Source organism: Argiope bruennichi, chromosome 1 (genome assembly GCF_947563725.1).
Source record: "Argiope bruennichi chromosome 1, qqArgBrue1.1, whole genome shotgun sequence".
In the NCBI taxonomy this organism is placed as follows: Eukaryota; Metazoa; Arthropoda; class Arachnida; order Araneae; family Araneidae; genus Argiope; species Argiope bruennichi.
Genome location: NC_079151.1, coordinates 144,449,803 through 144,475,972, shown reverse-complemented (window position 1 = coordinate 144,475,972; position 26,170 = coordinate 144,449,803).

The window sequence follows — 26,170 nt, the reverse complement described above, 5'->3', positions numbered from 1 at the left end:
AGTTTAAGGACAATTGCTTTTGTCAGAAACTTTACAACAATGTATCTTAATGGGATTTCTGAAGACTTTTCCTTTTTCTATAATAAATTTCAATGATTCTTACTGTCTTATTACTTTTAATAAAATGTTTTCTCATTGTGTTTTCAAACAAAGGGTTTCAAAGATCAGAAGCTATTTAAAAGCCATCCATCAGAAAATCAAGCAAAAATGAATCAATTCTTCAGTCAGCTATAAGAGATTAGGTATGAGAGTTCCCTGTTTGGAAATCTTGATCAATTTGAATTGAAACTTGGCATTTTCAAATGGCAATCAAAAGGGGGAAAAATGTCGTCCTCCCGGACAGAAGGCTCAGGAAGGATTAGTACAAAACAAGTTATTTCCCCAAAATTGCGAAAAACAAATTTCCCTTTTTGTTCATTAGGAGAAATAAGTTAGCTCCTATTTAAAGGAAATTGAAATGTAACAATTATGTATTTTGATAGCTTTATCAAATTTTTTCAAGAGCATGGACTAAATTAAAAATGCAATAAAACATTTAAATTCGAATAGTACAATTATTACTAAACCTTGCAAACCCAATTCTAAGTAAAATAATTAGATGTTGTATTTAAGAAATTAGTCAACACCACAATATTTTTTAGAATATAAACAATATTATTTTTAGTATTGTTGCATTAAATCAATTAACCCCTTTACTATTTCATAATTTTATTAAAAAGTAAACAATTTATTAATACAAATAAAAATAATTTTATTAAAAGATAAAGAAATAAAAATAATTTTATTAAAAAAATAAACAAATAAAATTAAAATAAATTTAATTAAAAAAATAAATAAAAACAAAAATAATTTTATTAAAAAATAAATAAAAATAAAAATAATTTTATTAAAAAATAAATATAAATAATATTAATACTTTTATCAAAAAAATAAAATAATAAGTTGAATCAGAAATTTCTAGAACTAGAATATTGACTGAACAACTAACAGGATAGTAAAATATTGAATAAAAGGTTGTTTAACAATTTTTTTTTAGAAAAAATAATAATAATATAGAATGAGATAGAATTACAATTGTAGCAGTAGAAAAAAAATGAACATCAAGCGAATCTCCTCAAATATATTCCATCTGTAAAATTTATGTTTCGTTATTATATTTCGTAATCGGAAATCAGAATGTAACATGAAATTACAGTAACATGCTACGTAATCGGCAATCGATTGTTGCATTCATAATTGAAAATTATATTAATTCCGTGAAAAGAAAAATCCTACAAATAATAGAGTAATCCTAGTAAGAACAGGAATTCAAATCAACAACAACAACAAAAAATATTATCCCCAGTGATTATAGACATAAAAAATAATATTCAAAACATAATAAAATTATATATTATCAATTACATTAACAAATAAATGCAACAAATGAGCAAGAGCATCGTTTCAAAATAAATTATGCACAGCTTAAATAGATTATTAGCGATTAAATTAATTTAAAAATTTAATTTCTATTTTTAAAAGAACTCTATATATTTTGCATTAAATATTACTGTTTCCATTTTCCAGAACAAATTGAATATCTTAAACAAACATAAAATACTTTTTTTACATTAACTTATTTCGATTATGTGAGAAATTCATTTCATCTGAGTGTGTATTTCCAATTATTTCAAGAGAATTGAAGCGAATAAGCAAAATCTAAATAAAAAGTAAGCAAGTTTGTATAATTAAGGAATTCGAAATAAGACTTATAAGGATTAAGAGTAATTTTATAATCAAATGTATGCTAGAAAGTGAAAATAAAGGTAAAAAGGAATGTACGTAAAAAATTATGAAATCGTTTCGCTAACAGCCTTGTTTACTATTGCTTCAAATCATTAATTTCTAAATTTTCCTGTTTCGACGAATATAATCCTTTCGAAATTGAATTTAGTTGCGGCATCATCTTTTCAGGTTCGTACAATGAAGTTATTAGTTAGAAATTTCTATTTTTCAATTGAATGAAAGAGAAAAAAACGAATGCCAGTTTGCATTGTTATATTAAATTACAAATTATCATTGCATGGAAATTGATTGATTTCCATAAATTAAATTTTTATGTATATCTTTTATTATTCTTTTCATTTTCGATGGACTTAAAAACCGATTTTAATACCACATTCAATTTTTCCTTCTGTTTTTTAATAGAAAAAAAGAGGGCAGTCGTGTAACATACTTTCTACAAATCATGTAAAGCAGTAGCGATATATATTTTTTTTCAAATTCCAGAAGGTTTCTATATATGTGATTGTAAAAAATTTGTACTCATTTGAAATGAATTATTTCCTAACTGTTGCTTAATCTTTCATAAACATATTAAAAACAAAATCTATGCTCAAAAGAATAATCACCACAAATATACAAATAATATATAAACTATTACGAAGATTATATCCTAATAATCATGGAAATAAATTAAATTTCTTATGAAAGTATAATTTCGAAAGACATTGAATTAATTAATGAAATCAAATAATTCATTTTACTAAAAAAGTAATATTTCTTTCACAAGAGAAGATCATATCGCAATTCAAATAATCATATTTGCATTAAAAACTTCATTTGATTTAAGCATAAACATTCTCAATAATTCTCATTAAGTAATTCTACTTTCTCCCGAAGCACACAGTTATACAAGATTTTCAGATAAATTTTATAGAATTACAAATATTTGATTCCTTAATAATAACATTTGGCGCACGGATTTACCAAAAGAAAAAGAAGTTATTCTATTTGACTGATATATTTAATTATTTTCATTCATTTGATTAAAAATTTTAGCATCGGATTGTACTTTCTTTGCATACCGTTCTGAACTTTTTCATAAATGCAGCAATTGACTTTTATTCAGCAAATCAAAAAACATAATTATTTCTAAGACTGAAGTCGGGGATCAGCAATGATTATGACAAAAAAAAGTGATTTTTAAAGTTAAATTTAAAGACAATAAATAAAACCTTATTCATTACTATTTCTAATCGCTTTTATTAAAATTCATTATTTTTGAATTTCTTGTATGCATTTATTAGATGTTTGCAAGTATGTTGATCATCTTTTTACTTTATAGAGGAACTTATTAAGAAAAATTAGCATAATATATATTCAAAATATTTTACATCCTTTTCTACAACGTTTTCCTATTTTTGTCCAATAAGTCTTGCAATTTATTGTCTTCGAATTTTTTTGGTCCTCCAGACCGTTGTTTGTCATTAACATCGAAATCATCACACTTAAATAGTTGAAACCAAAGCCGTTAATTGGAATATGACTGAGCGGCATCACCTTAAGTTTCTAAACGTGTATGTGGCTACGACAGCATATTTCTTCAAATAAGAAAGCAATTAATGTCGAAAATGCAATTTGGAGCGTTCCCTGATTTGGGTTTTTGAGCGTTACATGATTGAAGTTTTGGAAAGTTTGCACTGAATCACTCAATAATACAAAATATAAAATTTCAAAATGATATGAATAAAGTAACAATAAATTGGTAAAACCCAAACACATTGTCGTTTATATAGATTTTCACCAATAGATGTCGCTGATTAAAATACATACAAGCACCAAATACTTGCAAAGTAATAAATAATTTGTCCTAAAACTTCATGATTATCTTTCATTTCTCACTAGATAAAAAGGTTATTTTTAAATAAGTGTTTTCCTGGAATGAGCATGTGGAAACGCAATTTACATCAAATTCTGCAAGATAGTACATAAAATTTACATCACAAACTAAGTATTCCCTTTCTTGTACCTTTATTATTTTAATAATACGTCTGAAAGAATAAAAGATAAGAACATAGGAAAATGTTATCGAAATTCTCAAAAGTATTTCTTTATTTGGGCAACACATTTGATTTATTTTCTCCATTTATTAATTAATATTGAATGTAGATAAATTTGTAAAAATCTTTAAACAAGGTTATGCAATAATAATTAAAAATTATGTGACTGTTTTTTAAAAAAATTGGATATGCATTTACGTGAGGAACTAAATTCTTCCCCAGGCTGTTTATATCCAATACTTCTCAAGAAGTATCTGTTCTTATTGTACCATATTTCAGATTTGCTTTTAGCAACCTCCTTTCATTCCAAAAAAACCTGGAGGAAAAGCTATTCATTTTAATTAGTAAGACAAACCACCAAAGACAAATATATCGTTATTTAAGTTTTATCTTGTTTATTTTGCTTCTGTTAGACTGCATTGTCCACAGAACTGAAAGTCAAACAAATGCTTCGTATGAAGCCCCCGTATAAGCAAGTCTTTTGCTGATGAATATTAAAGTATCTTTGTTTAGAAACATACATTATTCGCGAATATAGAAATAAGGGGGGGAAAACCAGCATTTGTTCAGAGCATCTTTGTTTATTTAGGGTAAATTTCAGTCGGAAAGGTTTTGAAGATGACGCCTGGAGCCTTAAAACTTGGGAAGAATTTCGTTCGATTCCTTTCCAACAAAGAAAATCTGAAATCACGCACTCGCCAGAATTACGGAAATGAACTGGAAAAAGAAACGTAACTCTTTCAGACAAATGGCTGGTGTTTTACAGGGACTCTAATAAGAGGGTGTCAAAATATTTCAAATCATTCCTTACCCCAAAACTGCAGCTTGTTCGGTAATTACAATGGGACGGAAAACCTTCAGTCCGCGCCCAAATATCCGACGTCGAGAAATATAACGCCCATTAATTCGCCCGGTTGGCAATTAGATCAAATTCGAACGGGAAGGCGTGCTTCGTTTGCGAAGGAAGAAAGAATCTGAGGGGAATGGGGAGAAAAAAAAGTGCGAGGAGGAGTCATTCACAAATTATGTCAGACTTTTCAGCGTTGTTATTAAAATATCATTGTATTTTTAGCGGCTTTTTTTTTCAGATGTACGAATAAAGAACGTGAGAGGCCTGTTTATTCGCTAGATTTTAATCTATAGAAGGTATTGGCGAAAAGGATGGAATAAGAAGATATGTTTGCATTTGAAGAGAAGGAAACAATTAAAATTGCTTTATAAAAAGAGTCAATAATATTTTTTTTCCATATTTACTTTTGTGCTTCTAAATTATGCTAAGGAGAGATCAGAATTTAAATTTTATCCATTGTCTTAGATATTTAAAAAAAATTATGTAGTTGATATATATAATATATACAGGGTATTGATATATATACAGGGTGATTATAAATGAATATTCCAACCATTTAGAAAGATTAAAAGAAAACATTGTTGATAATCGGAAATCAAAATTAAAAATTAAATTTTGAATTCAACACAGTTATAAGTGTTCAGAGTGCACTAGTACAGAAATAAGAAGAATATCGAAGATGTACGATAACACATTCTACAAAAGGGTGACTATAAATGATTATTCCAACATTTCAGATCTGTTAAACGGAAACAAATTACAACATTGTTGATAATCGGAAATCAAATTTAAAATTGAAAGTTTGGATTCAACACAATTATGAGTGTTTAGAGTGAGCTCGTGCAAACATAAGAATATTGAAGTTCGATAACACATCCGAAAAAATTTTTCTGCAAGCTTGGTGTGAAGATGTGTAAAGATGGAGAGAAACTTGTAGAGTAATATATGATTTCTCATTGGACTAAATTAAACAACAGGTTTTTATTTCACCACTAACAATTGACATTGACGAATGTATATCGGCAGGTTTCAAAGACTTGCACCAATGATTATTTGTGAAATAAAGGATGAGCTATCGTATAGGTTTGATAGTTTTGTATTTCTGGTGGGACTTAAATGAACAATTACAACTGTGTTGAATTTAACTTTCAACTACTATTTGTAATTTACGACGAACACTTTTTTTTTCTTTTAACAGCATTACGAAGTTGAATATTCATTTATAATAACCTTGTTTCTAACATGAATACCGCAAAATGCAGTGTAGATTAGTAGCATAGTTAACAAATAAAATAACGTAGAAAAAATTTATATTAGAATGCTCTATTTCCGTATTGTAAAATTTGAAAAATAGAAATCTAATGACCATTTTTTATTATTTACTGAGAAGTTATCGATGTTTATACCATGCCATTAGAACTATAAAGCTGACCATATTTCCGAATAGCCACTGAATATTTTTCATTTGTTTCTTTAATATGGCTATAATGAGTTATTTGCCCTTGAAAATTCCTTTTTGTGAAAATATCTTGTCAAAAAGAGGTTGAACAACTAAGCAGATGGTTTCACTTTTCAAGTTTTCTATTAATAAGTAGCCAATGCTTGGGCCATAATATTCAAACCCGATACCTTAAATCATTTTTATCTTCACTTCTAATCCATTTTGCTTTCTGATTTTTAGTTCTACAGTTTCAACTAAAGTAAAACTATACCGTTTCGTGGGAAATGCAGTGATCGATCTTTTTTTAATGAAATTCTTATATCTTTTAATGCAATAATATACATTTTGATTCATTGAAAATCAATCTATTTAAAAAATGCGGATGAATTAAAATATAATGCATGAAGAGTAAAAATATAAAATGCGACAAAAATAGCACAGTCGATACAATAAAGCAGAAAAGGATGTCTTGAAATTCTTTCCCCAACACATAGAATATTTTGTTTTGGAATGATTGACGTATATTACATCATCTTATCCTGAAGCTTTCGCATGCAACCATCTGCTTTTATTAGACTCCTTAATATTTCCTTTAGAATAGGATATTGATTAATGTCTTATAGGGTCTGAATGTAATTCAGTCAGGTACAATCGTTATTTATATCAATAAAAGTTTTCAAAATGAGCTCTCACAAACGATTCATTTATCTTCATTCATCTTTTATTAAACGATTCATTTATCTACCCAAATCTACATTTCTGTTCCACTGAAGATATGTCTGATAATTGAAACACACAAAAAATGATGTGAATTAGACAAAATTGTAAGAAATTTCAATCACGAAAGGTATATTGCTGAATTTGGCTGAAAACTTCCTGGGTTTCTGAATTATAGGTATCGAATCTGTGTACAGAATTTTATTCTTCTAACTCTTTTCGTTTCATAGTTATTGTTTTAACTTATATTTGAACAACCAGACAGACAAACCTCCTCTGAATAGATTTTGGTCAAAAGTGGATAGAAATCTACATATTTCTTGAAAAGACCCTGCATTAAATTTTATCTGCACACTCAAAGTGTTTTTGAGTTATCTTTGTCCCAGATATAATGACGAAAATGGTTTTTATGGAAAATGGTTAATGATGGAAATGCGTTTTTCGAATTTAGAGAGATCTAAAAGTTGCAGATTCATCGAAATCTCGAGTTCCGATTTTTTTTGACAATATTTTCTCTCTATTTTATATAATATAAAGTAATAAGTCTGAAATATGCAGTCGACTTGTAAGATTTGCTTGAGAAATTTTCATTCACGTTGACCAGTTGTAGTAAATCTGCGATTTAACATAAATTTGATCGTCTGCATTTCAAATATCGTTTAATTTAAAAAGTTAATATTTCTTTATAGAAGTGAATAGAGAGAGAATGACACTCTTTTTGTTGAAGTATGGCCACGTGACAAGATGAACGGACTCCTCTTTTTCCTGTCTTCTGTTACATCAGGTTCTCTTTCGGCACGGAAATAACTTGCATAATTGCAAATAGCATTTTACTGGATGTTAGACTTGGCATCAAATTTTAATCTCCAACAAATTCGTATAAAATAAATAAATAATATTAACCAAAAGTAGACGATATTATTTTTCTTTTCTTATATATCAATTAAATATACTTATTATCAGCGCGATCAGAGCGAATATCAGCAATCAGCGCGAATAATACAAAATAGTGTTGTAACATAGCTAATTGCTAATTATATTCAAAGAAATGTAAGAGCAAACTATATGAATAAATGAGGATTGATTCATTACAAAAGGCAAATTTGATAAGCAGAAATCAGATATATGTAAGTAACAGAAAAAATTAGCTTATGATTTGCAATTTATAAATTTTCGATTTCCTCATTTGAAAAAAAACATACCATTATTTATTCCCTAAGAGAAATTTCCAAGGAATATATAAATTAGGGAATTTCATAAGAATTAGAAATGCTGGAAAGGGATAAGGATCATATATTAATTAAATACTCCCTACAAATTAAAACTAGAGTTTTAATTTTATTGACGCTGTTGCATGTTTCCAGTTTTGTGTTCCTATGCTTTTACTTCGGAAATTTTTACAAACTTGTGCTTACACGGAAATGAGCAACAGTACAATTATCTAAAGGATTATTATTGAAAATTACTTTAAACAAGATTTAATTTTAATTATTATCACCATTAATTTCTAAATTTAAATTCTGACTTGAAGAATAAGAAAATTTTTAAAATACTCTTTAGAGATAACACAGGTTTTTAATTATAAAATACTTCGAAGAGAAAATTTTATATGAGAGTAAATGATAAATTAAAGCGATTTGATTTAGCTGAAAAGTAAAGGTATTTAAAATTATCTTTCAAGGGCATATTATTAAAATTTTATACTTCTAAATTCATTTCTTTTTTAAAATGCAAATAAATTCATTTATGTTATTTATTAGTTAAATAATGTTGCTATTTCAAGCATTTATATTAAAAAAGGCAAAATTTAATTCAAATGCCATTTTCTCATGTTCTTTATAGCTATAATATTAAGCACAAGTAAGATAGTCATGCGAAAAAATATATCTTTTAATAGCTAAAACAACAATTTAGAATAACGATGTGAAATGTGGAGTCGAAAGAAGAAGTTCTTATTGAAAGAGAAGAAAAAAGAAACGTTTTGCTTTTATTTTGTACCTTTTTTTCTCATAGCAAACTCTGTCAGTTGAAGCATTAACTCATTTGCATAGTCCTTTTTGCATTCTTTCGAAAACGCAAATTTCAGGTGAATGCATTGTCTTCTATGTAAAGAAAACTAACACAAAAACTTCTCACAATCTAGTTAGGTGACTTGGAAAAAAAATTCTCTTGAGATTTTATGGAAGAAAATTGAAGCTTCAGGTTTTAGAGATAAAACTGAAAAAGAACGGTGCCTGATGCAGAAGAGGATTGTTTCGTTGATTCTTACGATAGACTAGAAACATGAAACATGTTACTAAATTTATAACATTTTGTCTTTGTTGAATTCAAGGGAAATTGCTTAAAATATAAGGTTTGGAATTTTGAAAAGGCCTTAAATTGCTTTTTCTTCTCTTTAAATTTTCTATGGAAGATTAATTTTCTAAAACTTTGTAAATGTGTTTATAACAAAATTTCACTTCGTGCACTCTCTCAACAACTCATCAGCATGTTTTCGTAAAACTTTTGTTTCAAAATAAGAAATTCTGTGCTTTTTAATTAATGAATGAAATTTAAAGTAATATTTTAATGCTCTTAATTAATTATCTTTCAGAACTTGTTTTGAGATGCAGATTAGAAATCTGTAACGGTACTTTATTTACGAAATTAAATCAAAAATATCTACATTTTTTTTAATTTTATTTTCATGAAGTTAGGGTTTTACAGCGCACACTATTTTTCCATGCAATCTCCTACTTTCTCAATGCACTTTTCCCAACAGTCAAAAAACTTATATATTTCTTCTGAATAAATGTTTTTAGAGTGGTAATGAAGCAATTATTGCACTACATTTTGCATAACTGAAGCAAATCGGTGATTTCGCAAATCATCCTTGATCAGCTCAAACGGACGTAAATCAAGTGGCGCTAAGTCTAGGCTGTAGGGTGATTTTCCAGTGACTCCAATTTCATTTTGTTAATGATTTCAGATGTGTGCCGCATTTTGTGTGGCCGTGTATTGTCATGCAAAAGCAAAACTTCTTCAACAACAGGCTTCATGGGAAGTTGGAAATTGCTGTTTTCAGTTTATTTTCTGACATATCATTATATATCGCACTGTTGATCATTGTTATATTGTCTACTAAATCTTCCTATAGGATTCCCTATGTTTCTAACATGATAATTAACGTAACCTTTCCTAACGTTGAACCAATCCTCAGTCTTTTCTCATTGGGATTCATGAGGTTTCCATTTCATAATGTCACATTTTTATTTTGGATTAAAGATTTTAACCCATATTCCCCCTCCACTAACAATTTTCTGCTTAAAATTGCAGTAACTTCGTTGTTGACGCGATTAAATATGTATTGGAAATTCTTACACGATTTAGTTTATATTCTGTAGCTAGACTAAAAGAAGTGCACTCGTTTGAAAGATTGCACCCATTATGCGCAGACTTAAGGTGAATGATCAAATCATTCACAATATATTCGTGGATGATTTGAGGATTCACCTTATGATGGGCAGAATCATAACATATGTTCAAACAAATACTTTATCATTGATGGTAATTCATCTGTTCATTTGAACAATATCTCAAGCTTGATGCGTATTGTAATCAGTAATGGAGGTAGAGAGCATCTCTTCATGCATTACATTTCTTTGATTATTTTAAACCTACTATATTCATAGAAAGGCAGTTCAGATTGACTTCCTATATACTGCGACAAGAGTCAATGTCGAGTTTCTATACCTTTTGCAGCCTTAGAAAACCAGATCAGAGCTTATTGTTTCTCTTTAGCTGCAAACTTCTAAAGCAGCGGCATTGATTTATATGAAAAAGAAGGAAGAAAAATGTCGGAATTAAGATTACACTTTCATATCAATTTCAAAACAATATAATTGCAGTTAGTTTGTGCTATATAAAAATTATTAGAAGGGTATTAGGATTGTAGGTAAGTGTTATCTGCCTCCTTATTAAAGAATTAAAGATTAAGGATCTAGTACACTTTTTGGATTAACACTAAAACATGGGTCGAATATATTTATATGGTTGAAATATTATCGCAATAACATCTTTCCAACTGTATTTTAAAATTTTGAAATAAAGAGACTAAATCAAGCAGATGCAGTGAATAATCCAACACACCTACCCAGTTTATTTTAGAAATATTTACGAAAAATAAGTGATTTGCGATTGTGAGCATAATCGTAAAAAATGAACCAACAATTTGCATCTAATATTTTAGATAAATGCGATGAATGGCAAAGAATCTTTTATAACATTTAAATAATATGACCAGTAATTATATCCCTAGTTGTAATCTTTCGTAATTTTTGTTGTTAACAAAACTTTTTAAAGAAAAATGCAACATTATTTTGCCTTTATATATATGTTCTTTCTGGTGAGCTTCAGTTTCTAATCTTGCTTCGCCGTAAAAGTGCAAATATTTCCAAATTGTGAAAGAAGTATTACGGATTATTTAATAGTGATATTATTTTCTATTCTTAGACGAATCTTATCAAAATCTATCTAGATTAACATTTGAAGAAAACGTTTTATTACAAAAGCCATTTGTAACAACACTGAGAAATATTTTCATTCTTGAAACAGAATTAAAAATAGAATGTTTCATATATCTTAAGTAATTTTTATATGTTATTTTATATTAGAAATGTATACTTTCCCTTATTTTCTATAATATCAAATTATACTGATTTAAAGAAAACTGAAGAAAATCAGTTCTATGTACAGACATCATTCTTATGCTTTTTCTACAGGGGAGTTATTCATAACTTTATTTACTTATATAAATCAGAGAATTTGAACTGTTTGGTAGAGCACATTCATTTTTCATTTTAACTATAACTTTACTTATACAGAAAAATCTCTTCTGCATCAGCCACATATAAGTCCCCATAGAATACAAACGATTATAAATGTTTGTTTTCTGCCTTACTTTTATTTCTTCGCATCATATATTCTTTTATTACACTTACGTAAAAAGTATTTCATTGGATTTAAATTACTTTGGAGTAAGGCAATTTTTTTAAAAAAAGTCAACTTTAAAATTCTTATTAATGCACAAATTTTATATTGCTACCAATGCACATATTTAATTAATTAAACTTCCCTATTCAGTTTGAATCCAAGAGAAGCTTAAAATGTAATTATACAGCACTTTTCCCTCAAAAGATTGTAATGACTTTTGTGATTATTGTTTCAGAAGACCCAGAAAGTGTGACTTACACCATTTCAGCCTTATACCGTTCATTTAGAATATTTTGCGTTTGAAATTATATTACATTTTATCTCTACCCAAGCATGTGGGTGAAGATCAAAACAACTCTTGCAACAGACATCCGTTGATCATTAATTCATAAAGGAATTTCTCAAAAACATTTTTTAAACTTTATTCTGAAATATTTCCAGACAGTCATTCAAAATAAGGATTTGGTGTGAAAATTAGAACTTAAACATCCAGTTATTAGAGCAGTAAATATGTATAATAATGCAAATGTGATTCAAAAATAATACAGTGTTTATTATGTATATTGAAAATAGTTTTGTTCACCTAGCGTGTAGGGTTGCTTTCTGTTTTGATTTATATTATCATCAGCAATATAACACATGGATTTCAAAGGATAGGATTTCAAAGAAAATGCAATTTTTATTGAAATGCATATCCAAACTTTATGTTATTTCAAAATACTCAAGAGAATTTCCAATTTTCTAAATTGGAGTAAAAATGATTTTTGCAAACACCGTGAAAAATATCTCTTCAATCCCACAGAATCCGTTCATGTTAAACAGATAATTATGATAAAAAACATTTTGTAATATATAATTTGCAATATTTTAATGATGCAATGTTTCATATAATCAAATTAATTTTGTATCTACTGAGTTTCCCGTATTCTAAAAAAATCATTTGGAAGATTTAGTCAAAATGAGCTTAACAAAACAGAGCTAAAGTAATAGAATTATATCTTACAATAACTGTAACAGACAAGTGCAATTATTAGTATTAAAAGCTATTTTCTAACAGTTTTAAAGTCAATGATTTTGTCAAAACTTAACTGTACAAAGTTACAGTTTCTCTTAAAATATCATGAAGCATAGGTATATAAAAAAAACGAAATTTTAACGTTCATAAAAGGAAATTTCGTTTTCAAACACTGAAAATATTTCAGAATTAGAAATTGTGCTTACATTGAAGACCTTTTTATCTTTACATAAACATTTGAAGATGTTCGTCATATGTTTATGTATCATATTGTTATTTCTTGATTAATTACCTATTAGTTATATCTACCTTCACCATTAACTAATTCACTTGATTGCTAGTTTTATTTCAGGCATATAAAAATGGATTTAAATTAAATGCTTGCATCTGAATCCTTTATCGCGAAGAAATGAGCATCTTATTGATGTCAATAGAGTGTATAAATATTTCCTTAATTTTGGTATTTACCCAATAATATTTTTTAATGAATAATTTCTAATAAACTCTTTTATTGTTATAATAATATTCAAATCTTCTGTATATATATATATATATATATATATATATATATATATATATATATATATATATATTCATAATCGATTCTTCATCTCTAACCGTGTTTTGATAATTTTCGGTATAAAAAACATACATTAGCATGAGCATTCTTATGAGAAACCATTTACTTAATAAAAGCGAGGAGCAATTATAATCTTTCAAAAGTTTTCACAAAGCAAAAAAAAAAAAGTATTTACTTCTTTTATAAATTCTAAGTAAGAATATTATTTTGAATGCACAAATATAATTAATTATTGCTATACAGTAGAGAATAAACTTTGAGATTACCTTAGGTACAAAAAGATAATTTTGTAGAAAAATTATTTCATTTTTCTAAAACTTATGGTTCTTCCATTATTTGCATACTTTAACGACTTAAAGTGATTTTTATTTAGAGTTTTTAAAGAAAGAATTTTCATTCACTCCTATTCGTTCTAATGTTTTATGTTTTATTTTGTATTTTTGATGATACTACATTGTTATAATAGTTTCAGAGAATACTGCGAAATTTAATTAAAACCTGATTCTTTACGCATGGTGAATCTAACAGCGAACCTGAGAAAAAAATTATTTTCCATTTTATAACATTTATTATACAGAATTATACTCTCTTAAGACTCGTGATTAAATTTCACACTTCATTCAGAGTTTTTTTTTCTAGAATAAAAAACAAATAAAAACAAAATTCTGTCCTAAGGTAATTAAAAATTATTATGTCTATCTATTGGTAAATAAATGAAAAATTGACGTTTCTGGTACTATATAAATTCAATACTTTATTGTATCTCCTTTAAAACTTTTGAATGTCCTTTTATTTACTGGCACCGTGTATGTAATCATATAGATAAGAAAATATAAAACCAACGCAAATTGTGCAGCAAATAAAAGTCTTTTGAAATCCAGCGGTAGGTTTTGCCAAGAGGCTTTGATGAAAGAAATAATCTCTTTGCACAACGACCAGGAAATGGGATCATCTGTTATTACTGGAAAAACATTTTGTTCGAAGCAGCATCACACAGCATTCTTCGAAAAAATTGATAATAGGCCTAACTTTATCTGGTTTCGGCTTGTCAGTAAAGACTTACCTGTAAAGTGCAACAAAGCCTGCATTCGAAAAATCTATCTATGACTATAACATACAGGAGTTTACTGGAAAGCAAGCATTTCAATTTTATATAAAAATAGCTAATAAATTTTCAAAATTACGTTTCATTATTTTAATCTGAGGTATCAAATTTCACTTTAGGCTTAAATTTATACAAATATATCTAACAATTTACTCAGATTCATTCCACTCTTGCAGGTGATACTTCTACAGGACTAATTAAAGATCTCATATTGTACAGGTGCATGCACTTCAGTTTCAAAATTCTCAAGGAAATACGGAACACGGTTCACGGAACTTGGAATTTCTTTTTTGGCACATAATAAAGTAAATTAAAACAAAACTTTAGCATTCAAGCCCAGTGAGGTCGAATGCTAAAATTGTACCTAACTTGATACCCCCAATTTTTTTATTTTGGTTGATAATACACACACACACACACACACACACACACACACACACACACACACACACACACACACACACACACACACACACACACACACACACACATATATATATATATATATATATATATATATATATTAAAATCTTAATTTAAACCATAGTAAAATATTCTCTTATTTCGTGATTTTCGGTTTCATTAATTCCTCTGTAAAAAATAATGCGCCATCAGAACTATTTTTCCAATGAAAGTGATTCTTCGGTACTGTTGAAAAGGTGGCAAAGGTCACCACGTGTATTGAATTGGCGCAGGACCAGAAATCCTATGTTATATAAGACCAGTGATCATTTGTTCGTCCCTTTCTGTCTTATGCTTTTGTGCCGCTCTGCGCCTTCTTGTAAATAATCATGTTTGCCACTCGAGAGAGAATAAAACGAAATTAAAACTACAAAGTCTCTTCTTTGCTTCGAACCTGCCTTCTGCTGCAAACAAAATAATGTTGCAAATTATTTAGCCGACAGGATTTGAAAAAAATATTACATATATATGTTGAAATGATCGCGCCATGTATCATGAATAATTTAAAATGGATTTTAACGGGTTGGGTCTTTTGTCAGTTTCAAAGCTAATAAATCTAATTTATGATTCTGGAGATGTTTTTACAAATGTTTGCCCTATTGGTTACTGTACGTCCTAAGAAGCTAGGAAATACCTAAGAATAGCCTATTTCTTTTTTAGCTGAAAAGTAAATTTGGTTTTATTAAACGGTGATGATGATATGATTATATTCATGATGATGATTAAAATTGAGAGATGATAATTAATATGATTAAAATTTCAGAAATCCTACAAAATCCTACGCTTTTTCACTTTTATTAATCATTTAATATTTTGAATAAAGTAATTACAGCAAAATATTCTGAAAGTTATAAAAATAAATAAAAAATTGAAAGCATAGAAACTTTTTTAGAAAATATTACAAATATTTATAGGAATAGTCACTATATTATTAGTATATTAAATATATCGATAGGTAAGAAGAACAATATTTATTTTTAGAAATATAGAATATTTAAAGTAGGAAATTTCCTTAGCTATGAAATTACATACTATTATTTAGAAACAAAAATCTAAAGTCTCTGAAGTACGGAAACAAATCATTGGAATGATATGAAACTCCGGTGAATATCATGAGAAACAAAAAATTCCTAATATTCATTATCAGATATAGATTTTATAATCATTATCAGTAAAATAATAATGTAGTAATTAGTAAACATTATAATGGGTACAGTAAAATGTTACAATTTATGACATTCCTTCAATATTATATGATTAAAATTCTAATTTCTTTAGAGAATTTATCTTGCACTTCTCATGCTTTTCGATTTTAGTTTTGATTTCCAACTTTTTGATAAGCATTTTTTTAAATTTTTTAAGAGTAAATTTTTAAATATATTAATATCTATTATTTAAAAATGGTTTTTATTAAACTTTCTTGAAATGGCTTAATTTCAACAACGACAATTTATTTAAACAAGAAATAAGAACACGGAAATATAAGACAGTTCTGCAAGGTAATATCAATAATTTCTTAACCATAACCATTTAAGCTCTGAAACATATGACTTCAAGATTATATTTGAAACCTTTGAACAACAGCTTACATTACAACTTTCTTCAAGATAAATAAGATATGAATGGAAAATTAAGACTCTTTTAAAAGTTTTACGCCAGTATTTATGAAATTGGGAACAGGCAATAAATTTCCTATAGGTAGTATAACAAATTTTATTAAAATTGAAACTTGAAGAAAATGCTGCATCAATTTCAGATAAGAGCAAAAGTTTAATATTCCTCAAATTTATTTAGTAATTCTCCTTGAGTATAAATGAATTAGATCGCAGTGAAATGGAATTTCAAAATCGATATTTCATTCAATCTAACTTGTATCATGGATAAAGTATTGTGCACTCTTATTTAGTTGCAGTTCCAAAATTTTATACACAAAAGATGCTTCATGTTAATACATTATTTTAATATTTTCAGAACTCAAATATCAACTAAATGAATTCATACAGAAGACAGTACTAAATAAAAATGATCTCAAGATTCCAATATACTTATAATAGTGATTTATAAGTTAAAAACATAATTAAAAAACAATAAAACTATCTCCTTTTCAGTGTATTAACACAATTGTGTCCTCAAAAGCTCTTTTTAATTTAATCAGTACCTCATTTTTTTATGTAACTGAAATATAAATTACTTAATCAAATTTCATTCTAAAATTATAATTTCCTTTAAGTTCTTTCAGGAAAGAATAAAAGATACTGTTACTTCTAATATTCTCACAAATATAGAAACAAATATAATCATAAAAAAATATAATTTAATAGATGTCGAATAAATAAAAGCAAACTCAGTTATATGATACAGTCAAAAAGTTATCAAAGCTTTAGCTATCATATTTCGTAAATTCTATTATTGCATATATATATATATATATATATATATATATGCAATAATAGAATTTACGCAATATATATATATTGCATATATATATATATATATATATATATATATATATATATATATATATATATATATATATATGCAATAATAGAATTTACGAAATATGATAGCTAAAACTTTGATAACTTTTTGACTGTATCATATAACTGAGTTTGCTTTTATTTATTCGACATTTATTAAATTATATTTTATAGATGTATATATATATATATATATATATATATATAGTTGCTAATCATTCAGCTCGTTATAACTACTTTTTTAATAATAACACAATGGATGCCTTCTTCTTTCGAAAGAAATATATATATATATATATATATATATATATATATGCAATAATAGAATTTACGAAATATGATAGCTAAAACTTTGATAACTTTTTGACTGTATCATATAACTGAGTTTGCTTTTATTTATTCGACATCTATTAAATTATATTTTATAGATGTATATATAATATATATATATATATATATATATATATATATATATATATATATATATATATAGTTGCTAATCATTCAGCTCGTTATAACTACTTTTTTAATAATAACACAATGGATGCCTTCTTCTTTCGAAAGAAAGGTTATTTATTGCTTTAAAGGGAAGATATAGACTATTATGCTATTTTTCAGCTTATTCAATTTCACTTTTCGTATTTTGAATATACATGCAATAAAATTAAATTATATTAAATATTTTAAAAACACTCTTTTAAAGTTAATTTTAAAGATTTATTTAAATTTTAAAGATTTTTTTTAAATTTTAATTCAGATGTTTAATTATATTTGACAGAGTGTATTTATCAAAATCCATTAAAAATTCATTTGGAAAAATCTGTCTGATATATTAATATCAGACAGATTTTTCCAAATGAATTAAATGATATAGTAATATCATTTAAAACTTCATTTTTCAGAAAATTCTTTTATGCATAGACACTGAATTCTCAATAGTATTTCGAGATTTTTTGGATTAAAATTTATTGTTAATTGTCTGAAAGAAGTCGAAGCCTAAATAGATCCCCTTGTTTATTTGATTTTATAACAAGATTATCGATTCTTAATATACACACAATTATTTTTAATGTTCTTGAATCAATGATTAATGCATTTATCACGTTTAAATGTTAAAAAAATAATTGCTGCAATTGCCTTCGAAGAAATATTTATTTCAATAATTAATCATTCTTTTACAATATGTATTTTAATATTCTTTTCTTTATACAAAAGCGTATATTTTAGAACTAAAATATTTAACCGGGAGTCTCAAATGCTGCTTAACTTCAATAAAAACCACATATTTGTTACATTAATGAAATTTCAGTTTTATGAGTTAGTAGCAATACTCCAGTAAATAACACAAAAAGTTCTAAGCAAATGTATATGTAATTTTTTAACAAATATCTAAATCTATAATAACGAAATGCATAGAAAAATATTAATTTGTAAAAAAAGATCATTTATAATATATTTTCTCCTATGAATGATTTTTCATATTAATTAACAATTCAAACATTACATTTTTTTGCGAATTTTATATGATATTTTAATGTTGATTTGCTTGCAAATAAGTATGTATTTTGGAGATGAAATTTTAAGACAGAAAATTATATTTTGGTAATTTTTTTTTGCATAATTTTAATTAAAGTCGAAATTAATCATATTAATGCAAATTAATTGTTGAGAGTTTCTCTCTTCAGATAGACTTCTAATAAATAATTTAATATCGTCCTTATTGATACTAATTCCTTACTGATGAAACCATATCGTATCGTTTGAATACGTTTTATTCACCACAGATTACCACTCAACTATGAATCCCTCGGATTCTCAGTCAGTTAAATGGGTATAAGTGGATGATTTATTAGGAAATTAAAAAAAAACATATTTAAGTTTAGATACAGTACACACATAACACAATATAACTATGAGAAAAGGGAATGTTTGTTGGGAAATATGAGTTCATGAATTTTGATGAAAAGTTTATATTGCGTGGAGAAAATAATGATTAAAGAAGTCGATGAAACAAAATATTCTGGATTTAGGGATATAGAAATCAGAGTTTCGTTATCCTGCAGAAACTAGACAAAATTTCTGGTTTTGATTTTGGACATTTTATTCATCATCACATTGTTCCGCTATATTCCTTCAAATTGAGAATGGATTTGCTAAGTTGAAAATACGTGGTGAGAGTGTAGCTAGTGGCATAAGGAAATGGATTGCCCACTTTTCTGCAGCCACAATGGTCTATTTCCTTGGCATGGAATCGATTGAAGTAAGAAGAGGAGGGACATGAACGGTTGCAAATATTAAATTTTGCCTTTTCTGTGATGGGGAGATATTGATTACGATTTTATAAATAATCATTTCAATTGAACATTGTTGCCTTCTTTCAATCTCTATAGGCTCAAGTTAATATTTAGTGCGTTTTTATGAAAACCCTTCTTAGCTGGATACTGTACGGGAGAACATGTAGAAATGGCTTGCTTGGCTAAGAAATCTGCGATTTCGTTGCAGTTGTGGTCCACGTGTGCTTTAATCCATCCTAATTCCACAGAAGGATAGTTGTGCAGGATCGTTTGCATTTCTTGCACTATTGGCTTGTGGATGAAGAGCAAATCGCCTTTTCAGATGGATGGGCCCACTATCTCTTCATACCTTAGTGTTGTGGTGGGATTCGATAGGACATTTACATGATTTCTTAATGGCTAGCAGCTAAGCTTGCAAGACAAGATACTTTTCGTTTCAATTGAGATTTGATGAGTGAGATGGTTGTTTTAAAATATGCAGAAGACAAAGCGATTTTGTTCCACAGTTTTGTATCCAACTGTAACAATATCAGCCTCGTCTGTAGATTAGAATTATTGTTCGAGGGGGGTTCAACTTTCAAGAAAGCTGTCTCAAGGATAGAATTCAAAAATTTTAACTGCTTTCTCACAAAGGGAATAAATGATACAATAATTCTTAGTATAAGAACACACTTACGAAAAAAAATATTTCATTACATAAATGAAGCATTTGCTTATATTTAATAATGTTTTGAATATTTATTAAATTATAAATACTTATCCGTTTCTAGTACTGTGTTGTTGTTTTTTTTTGTTAATTTTAAATAAAAACTCTGAAAAATAAGTAATAGGATTTAGAAGAATCTCAAAAATTATTAAATTATAAAAATACCACTCTAGGATTTTAAGTACAGAAATATTTAATTCTCTGTAAAGTAAGAGAATTAACATAATTTAAAAAATTTAAAACCATCATTTAATACATTTGCGTACTCTTATAATTATGCTCTTACAGTATGTAATGTTTTTTGATATATATTAATTGCTTAATTTTATATATAAATTATGGGAAACCTTTAATTTACATTTATTTATTCATCTTGACATTTTTGTAAATTATTTCAAATTGAAATTGCATTTCAGCCCCTATTTATAGAATTTCTTGATTTAAGAAAGATATCTTTATATACCGATTGCAGAAATCTTTGAAATACCCTGTGAAAAATATCATTTGAATTTGATTCTTTTCTGAAACGCGTAACACTCAACAAAGGATATACATCAACTAGAAGATAAAAAAAAATCAAATCTATAGTTCCATTTTATCGAGTTTATTTACGATTTGGAATGAAAAAAGTTGTTACCAAAGTGTTCTATCGCAATCAATCATCTTGAGCTCGATATTTTAGGAAATGTCAGTTTTGCAATAACTATAAAAGTATTTTTATTTTATGTTCTCGAATATTATATCTTGGATTGTTTTAGAATCCAATTTTTTACTCCTTTCTTTTGACGTTATCAACTAAATCTCGTGTCAGCTTGTAGGCGTTGTGATTAATTACCATTGAGGAGTAGGAAATGCAACATAAATTGGCTGCGAATTCTTTGAACTGTCAGTCACGATTCATAAAGAGAACAAAATCATGGTATGGATTTTAATATAAATATAAATTAATAAATAGCATTAAATTTGCAAATTCATCAAAGAATATTCGTTCTTGGAAAAATTCAATTGATAACAATAGCAAGATATCAGATAAAATCTAAATTACATAATTGAAAACAAACTTTCTTATACATTTAAACGTATATATGTTAAAAAAATAATCTTTCATTTAGATTACTTTGATAATTCTACATTTTAAATTGAAACTTATTCAAGGAATTCATATTCCAGGCAGTTATTCATTGCAGAAAAATGTTTTAATTACTGTAATCTTATCGTGAAATCAGAAATTCATAATAGAAATTATGTTTTGATTCCATATACATTTTCTAAATTTAATAGTATGTTATTTTTATTGAAAGAGATTATAAATACAAAAATATTATTGGAAAACTAAAATATCAAATTTTAAACAGAATAAAACATTTTATTAAAGAACACTTACAATTTATAGGCAAAATAAGAAAATGGTACACTAAAATGCATTTTCAAATGGTTTTTTTTTTATCTATATCCCTTAGAAAGTTCCACAAACCTTTACTTTCTTTATGTTTCCTATTTTTGGATGCAACAAAATCGGAAAAAAAAATTACTCCTTTATTCGTCAACGTCTGCACAAATATGGAAGTTAGAGAGGAGTGAAGGAATTGGATTCCATTATCATTAGAGGGGAATTCCTATTTGCAAGTCACCCTCTTGTTGACAAGTCCAGAACTCCTTGACTCCTCTATAAAATTATAGGTAGGAAATGATTTCGAGTAACTCTTGGGCTCTAAGCGAGGAAGGAGACATGTCTGGCTTTGATCCCAGAAGGTTCAATCTTGGGTGGTTGCGATGTTAGATGATGCAATGACAAAGATTGAATATCTCCATCCTCGATGGCAATTCGATTGATTAGTTGCTCCGCAACATAGCGGTGGTAGCCAAATAATGTAGTTTGGAGAATCTGCTACCAAAACTGTTTGATTGATTGCCTGTTGGTAAATGATTATGATTATTGGGTGACATCTGGCGCTTCGCTGTGACCGTGTCTACAAATCTGAGTATTAAAGGATGGGGAAATCTAATGGAATGTATTAATAAGCTTGGTTATTAACTTTATTTGATTTTATTTCCAATATCACATTCGCTTATATCCAAATGCGTTGGTCTCATTTACCGTAATGCGCTATTAATTATTTATTATTAACTATCAGAATGTACATGAAGATTTAACAAATTTATATTAATTGTATTTGATTCATACGACTTGTTATATTAACGCCAGTTTATAATTACACATAATGACTATCGAGAACAAACTTGGAGATTTTGTACCATTGCCAATCGAAGATAATTTATAAACAGCGAAATATCAAGACATATGAAAATTTGTGAAAATTATCAATAATAAACATTAAAAATCCAAAGAAATTATAATGCGGTATTTTTTTTTTAATTTTTTTTATAATTTTTTTCAAACTCTGGGCATTTTTTGTTCAGTACTCTTGATAATTCTGACCCATAGAATTTTGCACGTTCTTAAACAGGTTGGCTGTCATTTGATTATTTTTTTGTCTAGTTGCTCAGCTGTAGCTTTTAATCAGTCAATTATAATTTTGTTTTATAATTAATGTTATCTTGGATATTATTTTTTTTATTTACACCATAAAGATTCATTATATTTAAGTGGATTATTATGGTGGAAAAGTTGCGTTCTGTCTTTGCTACAAATATGTTTTCTTTTCAATAATAAGACTGGCCTGTGATTGATTCAAAATAAAAGTAATTTGAGGGTAATCTTATTAACATACTAATTCATTTAGTTAAGAAGTGATAAATATTATGACTTATTTCTGTAATAGTTATAAAAAAACATTTGTAACATCCTATATATTCACAGTAATATATGATGGTTTTTTTAACTTGGATATTGAATTAGCAATTCTTGGATTTTGTAAAGAAGAAGAAGGCCTTTAAACATTTGGAAGAATATGATAAGATATTACAATTCTCATTTTAATAGTTCTGTTTAGTAAAAGCTATATTTCACTAACGTAATTACATTGTTTTATTTTAAATTTCTTGCATTTTATAACATTGTGATCTCATTAATCCACCACAAAATTTGTTCATCATAGCCAAACAGGTTGTTAAGAAAATAAAGTAAACCAACTGACAAGCCTTATTTTTTTTTTCTTTCCCAAAAATTAATTTTATTTAAACATTGGTTATTCAAGAGTTCATAAATTCATAGATATATATAAAAAAATAGTAAATATGCTTCAATCGTAAGTTAGAAGAATTATATCCTTATAAATATGAAATTTTAGAAAAGAATATTAGAAGTTATTGATAGAATGGAATATAAGAAATTATCGATATGACCAATAATTTATAATAAATTTTTATGTTAAATGTCCATAATCTTTTAAAATTTCAAAATGTCAGAAAAAATCCAAACTTTAAAAAGTTATTTGATTTAATTCTATTAATTAAACAATTTATCATGATAGAATTGGATAACTTTTAAGATTTTGGAAAATAATCTTTAAATGAGAGCCGGAATTTTCTATATGACATGATATAATAATATTAAATGACCTTCCATATTTCATACACAATGCGTAAAGCAATTTCATGTGCGTACTTTCATATCGAATGCATAATGCAATATTTAAAAATTAAAAAAACTATAATGCAATAACGTCATCAATATTAAACAATTTATCATGATAGAATGGAATTGAAAATTGTTTAATATTGGAATTGATATTGAAAGTTCCGTCTTTCAATATCAATTTAAACCTAGAACTGGAGTATATCTTTCATTTTTATCAATTTCACAGTTATTTTTATTTGAAAGAATTGTTGATATTTTGTGGAATCGATGGAATTCAAACTTTTGTGTTTCGAAAAAAAACTTTGAAATAAAATGCTTTGCAGGATGACATATCAATTCCTTAAAAATTTAATCAATCATGTCTTTTTTAAAACAACGAATCGGGTACTTTGAAAGCTTTCCATTCATTCTCACTTCAAAGTTAACTCGAAGTTCTGTAAAAAGTTTTCGGCAGAAAAGTATTTCGGGCTTGACTAGTGAAAGAGTGCCATTTTTTAGTTCTTACGTTTATTCCTTTCAGTTTAGAAGGCGAAACTAAAATATGTGGATTTTTTTCTGGTTTTAATTTCAATGAAAATGGGTGATACAAGTGAAGTTTTTTGCCGTCTGAATTATGAATAGTTTAATATTATTAAAAAATTAACACTTTTTGATGCTTCGAATTTCTGTGAGTTTTACATATTTCAAGCTATAAACGTCAAACATGTAAATATTGAAAATGAAGATATATAATGAAGATATGTTGCCAAATATAAAGATACTGATAATCTTCAATTTTTTATAAATGCATTAAAGATATCTACATTATAATCTTCAACGAAGGACCTTCCATTTATTGAAATTTTGTACATAACTTTGAAATAGGACATTTTCATGATTTATATCATTTGTATTATAAAAATTTAATTTTTCAAATAAAAAAAAAATTTTAAACTATTTTTTTTTTTTTTTTTTTTTTGCAAAATACTTGATGATTTCATTTTTATTTTCAATTCCAAAAAATAAATAAGTCTGCTGCTATAAGAGACTATGCAATTTGAAACTAATTAGAGCTGTTGAAGAAAGTAAGAAATGAACATTTTTTTCATGCTGATGAAAATATTTCGATTTCTGAATATTCAGCTGAGAATCAAATATTACAAAAAGTTATGGATTCGGTTACTGCACTGATGAAGATGATAATGAATTAGCTCTAAACAAGACACTTCGTAGCAAGTAATGTTGATAGGGTACAATGCAAAATACAAAGGGAAGAAGTTTTTATACAATATCTCAAAAGACGTGTAGCAATCATTTCAAAAGTGTGAATAATTTTATGAAAATACGCTCCTCATAATAAAAATTGCAGTAAACAGGATTACAATTCTGTTTTAGATTTTAGAGCATAGTAAAATTGACCAAAGTGGGCAGCTAAGTTACAATCTTTTTTCGTTTCTATAATTTATATTACAAATTTCTCTTTAATTAATTGATTTCATAAAAAAAGTTTTTAAGTGGAAAGGTGAGACTTAGTTACATAAAGATTTGATTATATATATTTGGAAGACTTCACATCAAACAATTTTCGAACATTCATAAAATATATCTAAATGGATGTAGAGGTAAAGCATTTCGAAGCAAATTCAGTTACAGGATTCAAAAAGTATTTTTAATAGAAAGAAAGATGTTTTAATTTTGGCAAATAAATTCTAATTCCTGAACAATTTATTTTATACTTCAGGCACTTTCATACGGTTAAAAAAACTTTCTTCAATCATTTGCGAAGCTATTATTGATAAAGAATCAGAATTCGTATAATTAAAAATGAATTTGCTTTATGCTCAAGCGGAATTTAGCATATTGAAGTAATAACTTTATGTAAAATTTGTTTAAGCTTTGAAAATGTTTTGTATCGTTTTTTATATCATGCATCACCAATTGAGAATATTAAAGAATAACGTTAAATAATTGAAAAAAATATATAAGAAGTTAACAATTATTTTTTAAAATTTTTTATACTCCAAATTAATTAGTATATCATATGGCCATTCCACAGTGGCTGAGAATATGACCAGGAAAATATTTTTGATAAAATTTTATTTTATATTCATTGCAGATAATGAAATGAATAAAAAATTATTCTTTTTGAAACTTAATGCTTAATTTCTTTTGAAAATGATTTTTGTCATTATAGCCGTCTCTTTTTGTTTC